A 15,371-nucleotide genomic window follows, 5' to 3' on the forward strand; every position below is an offset into this window, starting at 1 on the left:
GGGAAAAATGTCACTTCATGGTGACTGAAAGGATTGTTCTTGGGCATAAAATTTCAAACAAGGGAATAGAGGTGGATCAAGCAAAAATAGAGGTAATTGAAAAATTACCACCACCTGCCAATGTTAAGGCAATCAGAAGCTTTCTGGGGCACGCAGGATTCTATAGGAGGTTTATAAAGGATTTTTCAAAAATCGCAAAACCTCTAAGCAATCTGCTAGCTGCTGACACGCCATTTGTGTTTGACACAGAGTGCCTGCAGGCGTTCGAAATGCTGAAAGCTAAGCTGGTCACAGCACCAGTCATTTCTGCACCAGACTGGACGTTACCATTTGAGCTAATGTGTGATGCCAGTGATCACGCCATTGGTACAGTATTGGGACAGAGGCATGACAAGCTTCTGCATGTCATTTATTATGCTAGTCGCATTTTAAATGATGCCCAGAAAAACTACACAACCACAGAAAAAGAATTACTTGCAGTGGTTTACGCCATTGACAAGTTCAGATCATACTTAGTAGGATCAAAAGTGATTGGGTATACTGATCATGCTGCTCTTAAATATCTACTCACAAAGCAGGATTCAAAACCCAGGCTCATCAGATGGGTGTTGCTTCTGCAAGAGTTTGATATAGAAATAAGAGACAGAAAAGGGACAGAGAACCAAGTGGCTGATCATCTGTCCCGGATAGAGCCAGTAGAAGGGACGTCCCTCCCCTCTCTTGAGATCTCTGAGACGTTTCCGGATGAGCATTTATTTGCCATTCAGGAAGCACCATGGTTTGCCGATATTGCAAACTATAAAGCTGCAAGGTTCATACCCAAGGAGTACAACAGGATACAAAAGAAGAAATTAATTACTGATGCAAAGTACTACTTGTGGGATGAATCCTATCTCCTTAAGAGATGTGCAGACGGAATAATCCGTAGGTGTGTGCCTAGAGAAGAGGCGCAGAGAATCCTATGGCATTGCCATGGATCTCAATATGGAGGCCATTTGGGAGGTGAGCAAACAGCAACCAAGGTCCTCCAATGTGGCTTCTATTGGCCCACACTCTATAAAGATTCCCGAGAGTTTGTACGTAACTGTGACAGTTGCCAAAGAGCTGGTAATCTGCCTCATGGTTACGCCATGCCTCAACAAGGAATCTTAGAAATTGAGTTGTTTGACGTATGGGGAATTGACTTCATGGGACCGTTCCCACCATCATACTCAAACACTTATATTCTGGTGGCAGTTGACTATGTATCAAAATGGGTTGAGGCCATTGCCATACCCACCAATGATACTAAGACAGTGCTGAAGTTCCTCCAAAAACATATCTTTAGCAGATTTGGTGTCCCTAGAGTACTAATCAGTGATGGGGGCACTCACTTCTGCAATAAACAGCTTTACTCTGCCATGGTTCAGTATGGAATTTGCCACAAGGTGGCTACTCCATATCATCCACAAACTAATGAGCAAGTTGAAGTCTCTAACAAAGAATTAAAGAGAATCCTAGAACGGACAGTAAATACCCGTAGAAAGGATTGGGCACGGAGCTTGGATGATGCTCTGTGGGCTTACAGAACAGCATTCAAGACCCCTATAGGGACCTCTCCATACCAACTGGTGTATGGTAAGGCATGTCACCTGCCCGTGGAACTGGAACATAAGGCCTACTGGGCAACCAGATTCCTAAACTTTGATGCCAAATTAGCAGGAGAAAAAAGATTGCTCCAGCTAAATGAGCTAGAGGAGTTCAGATTCACAGCTTTCGAAAATGCCAAGCTTTATAAAGAGAAATAAAAAAAGTGGCATGACAGAAAGCTGTCATCTAGAATCTTTGAACCAGGACAGAAGGTTCTGCTGTTCAACTCTAAACTCAGGCTATTCCCCGGGAAATTGAAATCCCGGTGGAGGGGACCATACGTGATTACAAGCGTATCACCATATGGTTATGTAGAGCTTCAAGATGTTGACTCTGACAAGAAGTTCATTGTTAATGGACAGAGAATCAAGCACTATCTTGAAGGCAATGTTGAGCAAGAGTGCTCAAGGTTGAAGCTAGATTAAAAGCTCAGCAAGGTCCAGCTAAGGACATTAAAGAAGCGCTTGTTGGGAGGCAACCCAATTTTTATTTATTTTCATGGTTTTTCATGTTTTATTAGATTCATGATCATGTGGAGTCACAAAATAAATATTAAAAATTGAAAACGGAATCAAAAACAGCAGAAGAAAAATCACACCCTGGAGGAAGCACCTGTCTGGCGTTCAACGCCAGAACAGAGCATGGTTCTGGCGCTGAACGCCCAAAATGGGCAACATCCTGGCGCTGAACGCTCAGAACAAGCATGGTTCTGGTGTTCAACGCCAGAAATGGCTAGTAAATGGGCGTTGAACGCCCAAAATGGGCACCAACCTGGCGCTGAACGCCCAGAGTTGTGTGCAAGGGCATTTTGCATGCCTAAATTGGTGCAGGGATGTAAATGCCTTGACACCTCAAGATCTGTGGACCTCACAGGATCATTTCAAGATCTGTGGACCCTACAAGATCCCCACCTTCCCTCCTCATAATCCTAGTTTTTTTCCACATCTTCTTCTTCATCTATTCCTTCTTCTTTTGCTCGAGGGCGAGCAACATTCTAAGTTTGGTGTGGTAAAACAATTATGTGAAGGATCTATAGCTCAGTGGTAGAACATGTGGCTGCAAATCAAGAGATCCCTGAGATACCTCAGGGGATGCACTTCCCTCCACATAATTATTGGAAGCAACTGAGGATAGAAATACCAAAAATCACTAGGAATCAAGCCACAAAGGCAAGGAAGAGACATAAAAGAGCTCAAGAACATCATTGGTGCCTCAAGAAGGAAATGCCATCATCACTAAGGTGGACTCGTTCCTTGTTCTTACTTTCTCTGTTTTTCGTTTTCTCTATGTTAAGTGCTTATCTATGTTTGTGTCTTCATTACATGATCATTAGTAGTAATTAGTGTCTATTTTGATTTTATCCCCAATTAAGTTATAGACTATTTTTCTCATCATCAGCAAACATGAATAAAATAGTAGATCTTTTGAATAAGAGGCAATAAAATTTCGAGTTTTTAATAAGAAAAATTCTAATTAGTAACATGTGGTGGCAATGCTTTCTGTCTTCTGAATGAATGCTTGAACAGTGCATATGTCTTTTGAATTTGTTGTTTAAGACTGTTAAATATGTTGGCTCTTGAAAGAATGATGAACATGAGACATGTTATTGATAATCTGAAAAATCATAAAAATGATTCTTGAAGCAAGAAAAAGCAGCAAAGAGCAAAGCTTGCAGAAAAAATATATATATATATAATAAAATAGGCGAAAAAAAATTATAGAAAGAAAAAGAAAAAGCAAGCAGAAAAAGCCAAAAGCTCTTAAAACCAAGAGGCAAGAGCAAAAAGCCAATAACCCTTAAAACCAAAAGGCAAGGGCAAATAAAAAGGATCCCAAGGCTTTGAGCATCAGTGGATAGGAGGGCCTAGAGGAATAAAATCCTGGTCTAAGCGGCTAAACCAAGCTGTCCCTAACCATGTGCTTGTGGCGTGTAGGTGTCAAGTGAGAACTTGAGACTGAGCGGTTAAAGTCAAGGTCCAAAGAAAAAAGAAGAGTGTGCTTAAGAACCCTGGACACCTCTAATTGGGGGCTTTAGCAAAGCTGAGCCACAATCTGAAAAGGTTCACCCAATTATGTGTCTGTGGCATTTATGTATCCGGTGGTAATACTGGAAAACAAAGTGCTTAGGGCCACGGCCAAGACTCATAAAATAGCTGTGTTCAAGAATCATCACACTAAAATAGGAGAATCAATAATACTATCTGAATTCTAAGTTCCTATAGATGCCAATCACTCTGAGCTTCATTGGATAAAGTGAGATGCCAAAACTGTTCAGAAGCAAAAAGCTACTAGTCCCGCTCATCTAATTAGAATCTGAGCTTCACTCAAAAACTCTGAGATATTATTGCTTCTCAACTTATTAGTCTTCTATTTTATTTGTCTAGTTGCTTGAGGACAAGCAACAGTTTAAGTTTGGTGTTGTGATGAGCGGATATTTTATACGCTTTTTGGGGTTAATTTCATATAGTTTTTAGTATGTTTTAGTTAGTTTTTAATTTATTTCCATTAGTTTTTAGGAAAAATTCATATTTCTGGACTTTACTATGAGTTGTGTGTTTTTCTGTAATTTCAGGTATTTTTCTGGCTGAAATTGAGGGAGCTGAGCAAAAATCTGATTCAGGCTGAAAAAGGACTGCTGATGCTGTTGGATTCTGACCTCCCTGCACTCAAAGTGGATTTTCTGGCGCTACAGAACTCGAAATAGCGCGCTTCCAATTGCGTTGGAAAGTAGACATCCAGGGCTTTCCAGAAATATATAATAGTCCATACTTTGCTCAAGGATAGATGACGTAAACTGGCGTTCAACGCCAGTTCTCTGCCCAATTCTGGCGTCCAGCGCCAGAAAAGGATTAAAAGTTGGAGTTCAACGCCAGAAATGGATCCAAACCTGGCGTTGAACACCCAAAATGGCCTTATGCACGTGAATTGCTTAAGTCTCAGCCCCAGCACACACCAAGTGGGCCCCAGAAGTGGATCTCTGCACCATCTATCATAGTCTACTCACTTTTTGTAAACCTAGGCTACTAGTTTAGTATTTAAACAACTTTTAGAGACTTATTTTGGATCTCATGACATTTTTAGATCTGAACTTTGTACTCTTTGATGGCATGAGTCTCTAAACTCCATTGTTGGGGGTGAGGAGCTCTGCTGTGACTCGATGAATTAATGCAAGTATTTATGTTTTCCATTCAAACACGCTTGTTCCTATCTAAGATGTTCATTCGCGCTTAACTGTGATGAAGGTGATGATCCGTGACATTCATCACCTTCCTCAAACCATGAACGTGTGCCTAACAACCACCTCCGTTCTATATCCGATTGAATGAGTATCTCTTAGATTCCTTAATCGGAATCTCCGTGGTATAAGCTAGAACTGATGGCGGCATTCATGAGAATCCGGAAAGTCTAAACCTTGTCTGTGGTATTCCGAGTAGGATTCAATGATCGAATAACTGTGACGAGCTTCAAACTCGCGAGTGCTGGGCGTTAGTGACAGACGCAATAGGATGAAGAATCCTATTCCAGTATGATCGAGAACCGACAGATGATTAGCCATGCTGTGACAGAGCATGTGAGCATATTCTTCACTGAGAGGATGGGATGTAGCCATTGACGATGGTGATCCCCTACATACAGCTTGCCATAGGAGGACGTGCGTGCGTGAATTAGAAGACAGAGGAAAGCAGAGATTCAGAAGACAAAGCATCTCCAAAACTCCAACATATTCTCCATTACTGCATAACAAGTAACCTTTAATTTATGCTCTCTTGGTTATTCGCAATTCAACTGATAAACATAATTGACTTCCTGACTAATATTTACAAGATAACCATAGACTGCTTCAAACCAACAATCTCCGTGGGATTCGACCCTTACTCACGTGAGGTATTACTTGGACGACCCAGTGCACTTGCTGGTTAGTGGTACGAGTTGTGAAAAGTGTGATTCACAATTTGTGCACCAATGCTGTCGGGTTTGTTGATCAGCAAATTGGTCCCTATGGTGTCATTGCTACTGACGACGTTTCTCTTCTTTGTTACTTGGAGTTTATTACTCGGAGCAGTGTTAGGATGGCACATATGGGGGCGGCTCTATACTGAACGGCCCAGGATCTTTCCATTCATGCAACAAAGGCTTTTATGGAGGAAGCCAAGTCGGAGTTCGACCGGATCAAGGGTTTGAAGGAGGAGCTCGAGGTGAAGGTGACCAAACTGGAAAAAGAATTGGAGGGTGAGAAGGCTCAGGCTATTGCCTTGGCGGCTTCTGCGAAGTTATCTGAGGATATGGCGTTGAGGCATAAGGAGAGCTATGTCACAACTTATAGAGAAATTATGGGCCTTAGGGAGGATTTGGAGTCTGTCCGAGTTGACTATGCCGAGCTTCAGGGTCATCTTGTAGGCAATGTAAATGCTGCTTATGAGAATTTGAAGGATTAAGTTCAAGTTCTTGCGCCCGAGCTTGACCTTACTCTTTCCAGCTTGGATAACGTTGTAAAAGATGGTAAGATTGTCCTTGATGATCCTGATGATGATGATGTTGACCCTCCTCCTGTACCTTCTGCCAAAGTCTCTGTTGCCCAGCCTTCCTCAACTCTGGCAGCTGAAGTCTGTTAGTCCGAGTCTGATCCTGACGTCCAGATCCTGAACCGGGATGATGGGACGGTAGATGCGATACCTCTTCAGACTCGTCCTCCTTCACCTCGGGATGCTATTACTGGGAAGTCTTTGGAATAATTATTTCTGATGTTTTGTATATAGCCCGGCTTGTGGGCTTTGAACTCTTTATTTTGTAATTTGTGGTTTCTGACTGCTGGATACTTTTAGTTGCTTTTTTGTTAGCAACTTTATTTTTGGAAAAAACAAGGTAGTTTCTCTGGCTTTTGGGGTCGACTTCAGGTGGCCTCTTGAGTCTTGTTATTATTATAACCTTGTTTCTTTTTTGTGATATGCTTGTCTGCACCTATCTGACACCTTCTAGGTTCTTGGGAGCGTTGGAGCCTTGTTGTCCGATCTCTTTTGATTGCCTTCATACTTTCATACTTGTAGCTTGATTCTTTTGAGGTCGTGGATTTCTGGGTCCAACTTTGTATGCTTTCTGTCGGCCGACTTCTTCATTTCGGCCTGAAGTTATTTCTAGTAATCCATTTTGTTTGGACCTTTGTCAGGTCTCTTTTATGGATTACTTTATAACTTGTGATTTTGTTGGGATGACTTCGTCATGTCGATCCCTTCTAAGTTATTTTTAGTAATCCATTTCATTTGGACCTTTGTCAGGTCTCTTTTATGGATTACTTTATAACTTGTGCTTTTGCTGGGACGACTTCGTCATGTCGATCCCTTCTAAGTTATTTCTAGTAATCCATTTCATTTTGACCTTTGTCAGGTCTCTTTTATGGATTACTTTATAACTTGTGCTTTTGCTGGGACGACTTCGTCATGTCGATCCCTTCTAAGTTATTTTTAGTAATCCATTTCATTTGGACCTTTGTCAGGTCTCTTTTATAGATTACTTTATAACTTGTGCTTTTTGCTGGGACGACTTCGTCATGTCGATCCCTTCTAAGTTATTTCTACTAATCCTCTTTTTTAGGGCTGGCCAGGCCTCTTTCTAGGGATTTACTTTTTATAACTTTTTTGTTATGGTCGACTGGTCTGACTTCTTCATGTCGGTCCGTCTTTTAAGTTATTTTTTAGCAACCCATTTTATTTAAGACCTCGTCAGGTCCTTTCTTATGGGTCACTTTTGATAACTTCTTGCATTTAATCTGTTTTTGTCGCTTTTCATCTTTGCCGATTTTGTAGAAATTGGGTTTGATCTTCGGTTTGTCGACCTATGATGAATTCGGTTTTCATCTTTTGTTGGTCTTTATCCTGATCGAGCAGTGAGTTTGATTTTCACTTTTTGCCGATCTGTAGCTTTATAATCGGACGATGAATTTTGTGTTTCAGATTAATACGTCTTGGTAAAGAGGATTTGTAGAGAATCTAAAAAAACTTTATTCAAGATAGAAAATATACAAATATATTCATACGGGTGTTTTCCCACTAAGTCGGCCAGTTTGTAGATCTTGGTTTGGCGCCTCATTAAAAAATCTTTTCAGGAAAAAGAGTGCACCTTGTCCTAAGATCTTTATTACCTCTAATTATAACACTTTCTTAGGTTGCAGGTGTGCCATGACCTTGGAAGCTCTCGCCCTTCGAGTTCGGACAGCCTGTGGTAGTCCTTTCCAAGTACTTCTATGACTCGGTAGGGTCCTTTCCAGTTTGCTGCCAGCTTTCCTTCTCCAGGTCGAGTTATTCTGATATCATTTTGGATTAGGATGAGATCGTTCTCGGCAAAACTTTGCGGCACTACCTTTTGATTGTATCTTGAAGCCATTCTACATTTTAAGACCTCTTCTCTGATCCGAGCTCTTTCTTGGATTTCTGAAAGTTGGTCGAGTTCTTCCCTTTGAAGTTGGGAGTTGGCCTCTTCACTGTAGTGGATCACTCTGGGCGATTGATGAGCGGATAATTTATACGCTTTTTGACATTGTTTTTAGTATGTTTTTAGTAGGATCTAGTTACTTTTAGGGATGTTTTCATTAGTTTTTATGTTAAATTCACATTTCTGGACTTTACTATGAGTTTGTGTGTTTTTCTGTGATTTCAGGTATTTTTTGGCTGAAATTGAGGGACTTGAGCAGAAATCAGATTCAGAGGTTGAAGAAGGACTGCTGATGCTGTTGGATTCTGACCTCCCTGCACTCAAAGTGGATTTTCTAGAGCTACAGAACTCGAAATGGCGCGCTTCCAATTGCATTGGAAAGTAAACATCCAGGGCTTTCCATCAATAGATAATAGTCCATACTTTGGCCAAGAATAGACGACGTAAACTGGCGTTCAACGCCAGTTTTCTGCCCAAATCTGGCGTCCAGCGCCAGAAAAGGAGCCAAAACCAGAGTTGAACGCCCAAACTGGCACAAAAGCTGGCGTTCAACTCCAAGAAGGACCTCTACACGTGCAACACTCAAAGCTCAGCCCGAGCACACACCAAGTGGGCCCCAGAAGTGGATTTATGCATCAATTACTTACTTTTGTAAACCCTAGTAGCTAGTTTATTATAAATAGGACATTTCACTATTGTATTTGACATCTTTGGATGCCTGGTTCTTAGATCAGATGGGCTGGCCATCTCGGCCATGCCTGGACCTTTCACTTATGTAATCTTAACGGTAGAGTTTCTATACTCCATAGATTAAGGTGTGGAGCTCTGCTGTTCCTCAAAGATTAATGCAAAGTACTACTGTTTTCTATTCAATTCATCTTATTTCGCTTCTAAGATATTCATTCGCACTTCAACCTGAATGTGATGAACGTGACAATCATCATCATTCCCTATGAACACGTGCCTGACAACCACTTCTGTTCTACCTTCGACTGAATGGGTATCTCTTAGATCTCCTAACCAGAATCTTCGTGGCGTAAGCTAGAATGATGGCGGCATTCAAGAGAATCCGGAAAGTCTAAACCTTGTCTGTGGTATTCCGAGTAGGATTCAATGAATGAATGACTGTGACGAGCTCCAAACTCGCGATTGCAGGGCGTTAGTGACAGACGCAAAAGGATAGTAAATCCTATTCCAGCATGATCGAGAACCGACAGATGAATAGCCGTGCCGTGACAGGGTGCGTTGACCATTTTCACTGAGAGGATAAGATGAAGCCATTGACAAGGGTGATGCCTCCAGACGATTAGCCGTGCCGTGACAGGGCATTGGATCATTTTCCCGAGAGATGACCGAAAGTAGCCATTGACAGTGGTGATGTATCACATAAAGCCAGCCATGGAAAGGAGTAAGACTGATTGCATGAAGATAGCAGGAAAGCAGAGGTTCAGAGGAACGAAAAGCATCTCCATTTGCTTATCTGAAATTCCTACCAATGATTTACATAAGTACCTCTATCCCTATTCTATTATTTATTATTCGAAAACACCATTATCAATTTATATCTGCCTAACTAAGATTTGCAAGGTGACCATAGCTTGCTTCATACCATCAATCTCCGTGGGATTCGACCCTTACTCACGTAAGGTATTACTTGGACGACCCAGTGCACTTGTTGGTTAGTTACACGGAGTTGTGAACCATGGTCTTGGCATCATGTTTTTTTGTGCCATTACCAGGGAAAGAAAGAGCAATGAACCTTACATAATTAAAGTGTAATCACGATTCCGCGTACCAAGTTTTTGGCGCCGTTGCCGGGGATTGTTCGAGTTTGGACAACTGACGGTTCATCTTGTTGCTCAGATTAGGTAATTTTCTTTTTGTTTTGTTTTCAAAAATTTTTCAAAAAAAAAAATTTCAAAAATTTCTCTTTTGTTTTCGAAAAAAAAAATGTTTTCAAAAATATATTTTTCTTCAGAATTTTTAAGAATGAATTCTAGTGTTTCATGATGATTTGTTGAATCCTGGCTGGCTGTAAGCCATGTCTAATCTTTTGGACTGGGGTTTCAACTTACCATCACAAAAGAAGAGATTCTCACACACTTAGTTGCTCTATACTTGAAAAGTATCCATATCTGCTGAAGCTTGGCTGGCCATTGGCCATGTCTAGTGTTTTGGACTGGAGCTTTCATTGAAAGCTTGGCTGGCTAGTGAGCCATGTCTAATTCCTGGACTGAAGCTTTAGACTAACATGGCAAGATTCCTGGAATTCATATTAAAAATTTTGGAATCCTTATTTTTTTTCTTTTACAAATAATTTTCGAAAAAAATCCAAAAAAAAAATTAGAAAATCATAAAAATAAAAAATATTTTGTGTTTTTTGTTTGAGTCTTGAGTCATATCATAAGTTTGGTGTCAATTGCATATGCATCTTGCATTTTTCGAAAATACATGCATTCATAGTGTTCTTCATGATCTTCAAGTTGTTCTTGGTAAGTCTTCTTGTTTGATCTTTGCATTTGCATGTTTTGTGTCTTTTCTTGTTTTTCATATGCATTCTTGAATTCTTAGTGTCTAAGCATTAAAGAATTCTAAGTTTGGTGTCTTGCATATTTTTTTGCATAAAAATTTTTTTTTTTCAAAATTGTGTTCTTGATGTTCATCATGATCTTCATAGTGTTCTTGGTGTTCATCTTGACATTCATAGCATTCTTGCATGCATTCAATGTTTTGATCTAAAATTCTCATGCATTGCATCATTTTTCTTGTTTTTCTCTCTCATCATAAAAATTCAAAAATCAAAAAATTATCTTTCCTTTCTTCTCTCTCATAAATTCGAAAATTGAATTTGACTTTTTCAAAAATTTTTAAAATCTAGTTGTTTTCATGAGTCAAATCAAATTTTCAATTTAAAATTCTTATCTATTTTTTTCAAAATCTTTTTCAAAAATCAAATCTTTTTCAATTTTTTTAGTTATTTTCAAAAATTTCAAAAATATTTTTCAAAAATCTTCTTCTTAATTTTACATCATATTTTCGAAAATAACATCATCAATTAATGTTTTGATTCAAAAATTTCAAGTTTGTTACTTGCTTGTTAAGAAAGATTCAAACTTTAAGTTCTAGAATCATATCTTGTGATTTCTTATGAATCAAGTCATTAATTGAGATTTTAAAAATCAAATCTTTTTCAAAACTAATTTCTAAAATATCTTCTTATCTTACTTTTTTCAAAAAGTTGGTTTCAAAATATCTTTTCTAACCTCCTAACTTCTTATCTTTTCAAAATTTGTTTCAACTAACTAACTAACTTTTTGTTTGTTTCTTAACTTTTTCAAAACTACCTAACTAACTCTCTCTCTCTAATTTTCGAAAATATCTTCCCTCTTTTTCAAAAATTTCTTTTTAATTAACTAATTATTCTTATTTTTATTTTTGATTTTAAAAATTTTCAAAAAATACTAACATTTTTCAAAAACCAATTTCGAAAATCACTAACTCTTTTTCAAAAATATTTTTCAAAAAATTCTCCCTCTCTCATCTCATTCTATTTATTTATTCATCTACTAACATCTCATCTCACATCTCAACCCTCCTCACAGCTGTGTTTCTTCCATTATATTACATTCTTTGTCTCCCCCTCTTCTTCTACTCACACAGGGATCCTATACTGTGGTATAAAGGACCTCTATTATTATTATTATTTTTCTGTGCCCTCTTCTTTGTCATATGAGCAGGAGCAAGGACAAGAATATTCTTGTTGAAGCAGATCCGGAACCTGAAAGGACTCTGAAGAGAAAATTAAGAGAAGCTAAATTACAACAATCCAGAAATAACCTTTCAGAAATTTTCGAACAGGAAGAGGAGATGGCAGCCGAAAATAATAATAATGTAAGGAAGATGCTTGGTGACTTTACTACACCTAATTCCAATTTACATGGAAGAAGCATCTCCATTCCTGCCATTGGAGCAAACAACTTTGAGCTGAAACCTCAATTAGTTTCTCTGATGCAGCAGAACTGCAAGTTTCATGGACTTCCATCTGAAGATCCTTTTCAATTCTTAACTGAATTCTTGCAGATATGTGATACTGTTAAGACTAATGGAGTAGATCCTGAAGTCTACAGGCTCATGCTTTTCCCTTTTGCTGTAAGAGACAGAGCTAGATTATGGTTGGATTCTCAACCCAAAGACAGCCTGAACTCTTGGGATAAGCTGGTCACGGCTTTCTTAGCCAAGTACTTTCCTCCTCAAAAGCTGAGCAAGCTTAGAGCTGATGTTCAAACCTTCAGATAGAAAGAAGGTGAATCCCTCTATGAAGCTTGGGAAAGATACAAACAGTTGACCAAAAAGTGTCCTTCTGACATGCTTTCAGAATGGACCATCCTGGATATATTCTATGATGGTTTATCTGAGTTATCAAAGATGTCATTGGATACCTCTGCAGGTGGATCCATTCACCTAAAGAAAACACCTGTAGAAGCACAAGAACTCATTGACATGGTTGCTAATAACCAGTTCATGTACACTTCTGAAAGGAATCCTGTGAATAATGGGACGCATATGAAGAAGGGAGTTCTTGAAGTTGATACTCTGAATGCCATATTGGCTCAGAACAAAATATTAACTCAGCAAGTCAATATGATCTCTCAGAGTCTGAATGGAATGCAAGCTGCATCCAACAGTACTCAAGAGGCTTCTTATGAAGAAAAAGCTTATGATCCTAAAAACCCTGCAATAGCAGAGGTAAATTATTTAGGTGAACCTTATGGAAACACCTATAACTCATCATGGAGAAATCATCCAAATTTCTCATGGAAGGATCAAAAGCCTCAACAAGGCTTTAATAATGGTGGAAGAAACAGGTTTAGCAATAATAAACCTTTTCCATCATCCACTCAGCAACAGACAGAGAACTCTGAACAAAATACTTCTAATTTGGCAAACTTAGTCTCTGATCTGTCTAAGGCTACTGTAAGTTTCATGAATGAAACAGGATCTTCCATTAGAAATTTGGAAGCACAAGTGGGCCAGCTGAGTAAAAGGATCACTGAAATCCCTCCTAGTACTCTCCCAAGCAATACAGAAGAGAATCCAAAAGGAGAGTGCAAGGCCATTGACATAAGCACCATGGCAGAACCCAAAGAGGGAGAGGAGGACGTGAATCCCAAGGAGGAAGACCTCCTGGGACATCCAGTGATCAATAAGGAGCTTCCTTCTGAGGAACCAAAGGACTCTGAGGCTCATCTAGAGACCATAGAGATTCCATTGAACCTCCTTATGCCCTTCATGAGCTCTGATGAGTATTCCTCTTCTGAAGAGAATGAGGATGTTACTGAAGAGCAAACTGCCAAGTTTCTTGGTGCAATCATGAAGCTGAATGCCAAATTATTTGGCATTGATGCTTGGGAAGTTGAACCTCCCTTGTTCATCAATGAACTAAGTGATCTGGATCAACTGACATTGCCTCAGAAGAGACAGGATCCTGGAAAGTTCATAATACCTTGTACTATAGGCACCATGATCTTTAAGGCTCTGTGTGACCATGGTTCAGGGATAAACCTCATGCCCCTCTCTGTAATAGAGAAACTGGAAATCTATGGGGTGCAAGCTGCTAAAATCTCATTAGAGATGGCAGACAGTTCAAGAAAACAGGCTTATGGACAAGTAGAGGACGTGTTAGTAAAGGTTGAAGGCCTTTACATCCCTGCTGATTTCATAGTCCTGGATACTGGAAAGGAAGAGGATGAATCTATCATCCTAGGAAGACCTTTCCTAGCCACAGCAAGAGCTGTGATTGATGTGGACAGAGGAGAATTAGTCCTTCAATGGAATGAGGACTCCCTTGTGTTTAAAACTCAAGGATCTCCCTCTGCAACCATGGAGAGGAAGCATGAAAAGCTTCTCTCAAAGCAGAGTCAACCCAAGCCCCCACAGTGAAACTCTAAGTTTGGTGTTGGGAGGCCACAACCAAACTCTAAGTTTGGTGTTGAACTCCCATATCCAAACTCTAAGTTTGGTGTTGGAGAGTCTCAACAAAGCTCTGCACATCTGTGAGGCTCCATGAGAGCCCACTGTCAAGCTATTGACATTAAAGAAGCGCTTGTTGGGAGGCAACCCAATTTTTATTTATCTAACTATATTTTTCTTAGTTATATGTCTTTATAGGTTCATGATCATGTGGAGTCACAAAATAAACGAAAAATTTAGAAACAGAATCAAAAACAGCAGAAGAAAAATCACACCCTGGAGGAAGCATCTGCCTGGCGTTCAACGCCAGAACAGAGCATGGTTCTGGCGCTGAACGCCCAAAATGGGCAGCATCCTGGCGCTGAACGCCCAGAACAAGCATGGTTCTGGCGTTCAACGCCAGAAATGGCAACAAATGGGCGTTGAACGCCCAAAATGGGCACCAACCTGGCGCTGAACGCCCAGAGTTGTGTGCAAGGGCATTTTGCATGCCTAAATTGGTGCAGGGATGTAAATGCCTTGACACCTCAAGATCTGTAGACCCCACAGGATCATCTCAGGATCTGTGGACCCACAGGATCATCTCAGGATCTGTGAATCTCACAGGATCCCCACCCACCTCACCCTCTATCTCTCCATTCATGACCATCCCTTCTGTTTTCCATCCACCACTCACATCCATACACACATCCCTACATCTCCTCCATATCTTCTTCTTCTTCTATTCCTTCTTCTTTTGCTCGAGAGCGAGCAACATTCTAAGTTTGGTGTGGTAAAAGCATAAGCTTTTTGTTTTTCCATTACCATTGATGGCACCTAAACCTCTAAAAGAGGGGAAGGGAAGACAAAGGCTTCCACCTCCGAGTCATGGGGGATGGAAAGATTCATCTCAAGGGTCTATAGCTCAGTGGTAGAACATGTGGCTGCAAATCAAGAGATCCCTGAGATACCTCAGGGGAGGCACTTCCCTCCACATAAATATTAGGAGCAAATCAACACCTCCCTAGGAGAATTAAGTTCCAACATGGGACAATTAAGGGTGGAACATCAAAAGCACTCCATCATCCTTCATGAAATAAGAGAAGATCAAAAAGCAATGAGGGAGGAGCAACAAAGACAAGGAAGAGACATAGAAGAGCTCAAGGACATCTTTGGTTCCTCAAGAAGGAAACGCCACCATCACTAAGGTGGATTCATTCCTTGTTCTTATTTCTTCTGTTTTTCGTTTTCTATGTTATGTGCTTATCTATGTTTGTGTCTTCATTACATGATCATTAGTAGTTAGTAACTATGCCTTAAAGTTATGAATGTCCTATGAATCCATCACCTCTCTTAAAATAAAAACT

The 15,371-nt window shown here is 39.9% G+C and overlaps 1 non-coding gene across 1 annotated transcript; it reads right to left on the minus strand.

The window, feature by feature from the left end:
- Positions 1-12,318: 12,318 nt before the first annotated feature.
- On the minus strand, positions 12,319-12,426 carry LOC148568605 (small nucleolar RNA R71). Its single transcript, XR_015882513.1, has one exon. It is a non-coding gene; the product is annotated as a small nucleolar RNA R71 (small nucleolar RNA).
- Between the last annotated feature and the right edge of the window lie 2,945 nt (positions 12,427-15,371).

Source organism: Arachis ipaensis, chromosome B4, assembly GCF_059453495.1.
Source record: "Arachis ipaensis isolate K30076 ecotype BB chromosome B4, ASM5945349v1, whole genome shotgun sequence".
NCBI classification, from domain to species: Eukaryota; Viridiplantae; Streptophyta; class Magnoliopsida; order Fabales; family Fabaceae; genus Arachis; species Arachis ipaensis.